This window comes from Plectropomus leopardus, chromosome 21, assembly GCF_008729295.1.
Source record: "Plectropomus leopardus isolate mb chromosome 21, YSFRI_Pleo_2.0, whole genome shotgun sequence".
NCBI lineage: Eukaryota > Metazoa > Chordata > Actinopteri > Perciformes > Serranidae > Plectropomus > Plectropomus leopardus.
The window spans coordinates 25,202,141-25,207,014 of record NC_056483.1 but is presented as its reverse complement, the minus strand read 5'-3'; positions in this window follow the sequence as shown (position 1 = coordinate 25,207,014).

Genomic DNA, 4,874 nt, shown 5'->3' with positions numbered 1-4,874 from the left:
GAAGCTGGGTTATTACTGGGTGAGTACAACAGGTGTTGTGTGCAATGTGTGTTTTAAGTGTAACTGAGACTATGTGCAGTTGCATATCTGGCATTGTTTTTGTTCAGGGTGTTGTGTTTTTTAATGCCATGGTGTGACAAGTGTGGAGGCACTATCTGTACAGCACTGACCCCTAATTTCCACCAGATCCATATGCAGTCCAGCTCTGATCCGTCACAGCAGACGGAGCAAATAGATCACACTCTAGTCCATGTGTTAATTTCCACTGGCTCACTACATTGTTGAATCAACTCCAGCTCAACTCAGGCTTGACTCTGGCTTAACTCCGGCAGTCCGGAGCAGATATGCAAGGCTTCGGAGCACTTTGCTTAAATTCAGCTGAAATTAACACAAAGCAGACAGGATATCAGGCAGTGACACAACATTAAAACATCCTGTTAATTTTCAGAATAAACTCTTAACTACATCAACAAAATGTCACAATGAGCGGATCCAGGCCAAAGAGAAACAATTATGGAGATAACAAAATAACAAACACAAACACAAAATTAAAAACAAAATTATTTATGACACCCTTTTATAGGAACAACGATAGAAAAGAAATGGCGTGGAACAACTTATTGGGAGTGAACGGAGTTATTACTTCTTCTGTACTGATATTCTGTGCATGATTCTGTAATTACCAGATTACTGTCTCCCCACTCCACTGATCCGGCAGTGCAGCACCATGCCGCACTAAAACCGCAACCGGTGGGAATTGACGGAGGAGGGAGCCGTAACACAGCGCATATGCAAGTGGCGGAAACCCTGGGTGAGTCCAAGACAAATTTTCCCTACAGAGACAATAAAGTGTATCATATCATTTCGTTTCGTATCGCATCGCATCGTAAGCGAACACCGGACTCCCACACGAAAGTCTGGTGTTGCCCTATAGGGACCTTTATGCTCTTTCTATTACATTGTTACTGGCAGCATTTTGACTTGACACTATCCAGCCACATATAATATGGATGCAACAGGTTATTGCACAAACAGAAACTGAAAAAATCAACAGCAGTCTGTATTTTAACCTAAGCTGTTTTCACCAAGCAGACCAGTTAAGTTCAGAATGCATTTCTTTTCCATTCCCATTGTTAAAAGTTATGGATGGTACCAATAGAACTGTGTCTTACCATCCCCATTTTTCATCCCTCCTCTGTTAGGGTAAGTAGCACACTGATTGGGTAATCCAATCGAATCCAATCCACTTTATTTATATAGCACAATTTTAACAAACACAAGGTTTCCAAAGTGCTGCACAGGCCAGCCTCTAGCAGCAGCTGGAGACCAAGAAAAAATTATTTAATTCACTGGGCAGACTGCTGGTGCTGCCAGTGGAACATTTCCTCGTAATGTTATTCAATGTGTGACCATTTCATTGGCTTTTATTTTCTCTCTCTTGTACACTTTTAGCAATGAGTGGATCTATATATATGTGTGTGTGTGTGTGTGTGTGTGTGTGTGTGTCTATTTTTTTTAAATACATCCCATATAGAGAGAGACTCTCACTAAAGCCTGTTATTCTTTGTTCTAAAAATGTCTGTGTGCATTATATTTCTGTGAACGATAATCACCAGTAATGAGGAAGTACAGTGAAAGCTGAACGGAGTAGCGAATGACAATGACCCTGCCTACACATCAGAGAACTGTCTGCACCAGAAATGGTGAATAGATCGTGGGTCTAGGTACATATGTTTGAGGGGTTAATTTTGGTTCCAAAGGTCCTATACTGAAAGGTTTTAGTGGAAACACGGCATTAGAGCCTATTTTTGAAGTAGACATCAGTTCCAGAGAAAGGTGTTGAAAATCTTTGGATGTCAGTAACTGGGACTTTGCATCTGGAGATGAAGAAGAAGAGGAGCATTTACAATGAAATGTTTTTTTATTGTGTGGAAGCTTCGGATATTAAGACATTTATGTTTTCTACACCATGGTGAGGTTTTTAAGTGTTCTCTTCCTAAAGGGATTGTAAAGTCATTTTCCAGTAGCAGCAGTGTTGTCAGTGGCAGATAGAAACATGGGCATTACATTGATTTCACTGTCACCAAAGAAACATCCATCAGCTCACAGTCATCAACTGAAAAGACACTCCAACTAAGCCATGATGAACATCTCTGTCCGCCCTCGCCCCACATTTGTTTTATTCATCTTAGTACTGTGTTGACCTGGCACACAGACAGACTTACTCATACAGTTTTTCTCAATTGCTGAGAGATGCTTTGTAACGGGTGTGGTACGGACCCAGATGCAGAACACCGGTAAACAGGAATAGTTGGTAATGACTTTTATTCAGCCCAGCACAAATCAAACACGAAGCAAGATGAAGTAATTCTGCACACAGTTCGTTCTTCGGGTCGGAACCCACAACAAAGTCTCTGGAGGGAGATCGAAGCAATGAACTGAAGCTTACGTCACTCGGCGTGGGTGCAGAGGAAACCCCGTAGCCCAGCAGCTCGACAGCACGTGTGGAGATACCGTCGAGGAGAAGGCGGAAGCATGGTCGGGGACAGGCGGAGGTTCCGAAACCGAGTGAGCAGTCCGATGATGCAACGGTACCGATGGGGATGGACCAGGAGGATCGTCGGGGCCAGGCGGAGAGGTCTTTGCCAGCAGAGCAGATCAGGAACGCCAAAACAGAACTCGTGGTCGGGGACAGAAGGCAGGTAGGTTTACCGGGGATCAGGCGAAGAGAGCAGGTCAGGAACAGGCAGGGTCAGCTTTCAAAGATCTGGCAGGAGAATGCTGGAGAGTCTTGCATAATGCGAGGAACAATCTGGCAATGAGTCTGTGTGTGTGTGGGTGGCTTATATCTTGGGTTGATTACTGATGGGCTGCAGCTGGAGGTGAGTGAGTGAGCAGGCAGAGTGGGCGTGGTCAGCAGGTAGAGGGAGCAGAGGGAGAGTGAGTGGAAAAGTACTGAGGAGGGAGAGGAGCAGGATTGTGACATGCTTAATGAAACTAGAATCAACTTCATTGTCATCGTCACCTGCTAAGTACAGCAGAAGTCTTCTCTAAAAATTTGTTAACACAGTTTCTTTGTTTTTACACATTTTTCACAGTTTTTTAAAAACAGTTACCATAGATTTCATAGAAAGACCCCAAACTCTATTGAAATAACTGTGTTAAACAAAATGAAAACATTGACTCACAGTTGATCAAAAATATTTGCATAACTATGAATCCCTAAGCATCTCTGAAACTCCTTTACACAGTTCTTTAATCACCAATCAGTCCTCATACATCCATAATATATTTAACTTTGCATTGCTGTTTGCAAGCATGGATCAAAGAGGCCAAAGGCACGCACAAATGAATAATGTCATGAATGCAATGAAATGACTGAGGAAACTTCCTTAATAAATGTTTTATCTCTTTTATCTCAAACAGTGTAAAAAGTGACAAAGGCCTAAAATTTCTTGACCCTGTCAGTCTACATTGTTACCTACACTGTCAATGTAGTACAAGAGTGTCAAACTTTCTGCTGGAAAAATCATGAACAGGTTTGGCAAATCAAATCAGTATGACAGAAATACGTTATGTGGGTGCAGGTTCACTTTTAAAGCACAATTAATAAGTAACTCCAGGATTTTATAGCTGTTTCAGGGATTGTTGTGGCCTGAAAGGTCTGATTTCACAGCACCTTTTCTAAAAAATTGTAATGCAAGTCGCCATGTTTACAGGCTTTTTTTTTCAATGGAATTGCACAGGCAAGTACAAGTGCTTAAATAGCTTTAATTACAATTTTTTATGATGGTGGGTGTAGGAGCCAAATTTGTGCAAAATAATCAAAGGTTGATGTGTTATTCACTATTTGAACACTGGGTGGCACTGTGATACCAGACTATTGACTCAGTTATAAAGGTAGGGGAGTTCCTGTTGACGTCAGGTGTTTTGACCCCTGAAGGGCAAAGCATTGCTGAGCGCTGTGGCGCTAAGACTGTATGCTGAGTGTTTGATTGTTGATGAACATTGTTCACATAATGCACACTGGAGGCAATAAAAAGATTGTCATGCTGCAAATGACAAAAGACTGTGGATTCAATGAAGAGTGCAACACACAGCGAATGTGTCTCAAACCCAGCAGTCAAGTGTGTCAGCCCGGTCACACTGGGGTTAGACATCTCAGTGGCTAAGTACTAGGCTAGCTTCTTTAATATCCGTCAATAACCGTGTACCAGTTGGAACTTTGTTGAAATTTAAGCTAGCGGCACTAAAGCTCTAAAATGAGTGGTTAAGCCCACCACTAAAGCACTTGCCTTGAAATTGGACAGCTTGCAAAATGATAGAAAAGCCAAACTGAACAAAGCAAGCACCATGGGAAATCAAAAGCAAGGTTTAATGTCAAAGGGTGAAAAAACTAAGGTGCAAAGTGTTCTTAATGAATTGATTGATTTGTGTGAAGAGGCAAAATGCATTCATGATTCTGAAACATGGTTCGCATCTAAAATGCTTTCAAATGATGAGTGTATTGCTAATTTGAAACTGGGGGTTTCTTTTAATGAAAGTAATGCACATGAAAATGATGGTGTTGTGGATAATATTAATCCAGAAGACAGTGTTCAAATGTTGGTAGCAAACACACGAGCCAAAGAAGTGGTGATAGTAGTAGATCAAGTGACACATCCTCTGCTAGGATAAAAGCTGAGGCAGCGAGAGCTTTGCACATGGCTCATGTTGCAGCTTTAAAGGTAAAACATGCTCTGGAAGAGGATTAACAACATCTGAGGAGAAAAAAGGAGCAGCTTAAGTTGGAAACTGAGCTAGCCGCAGCCACTGCTAAGTTGGCAGTTTTGCAGGCTTCCAATCTCAAAAGTTCTTCTCAGGCACCTTCAAAT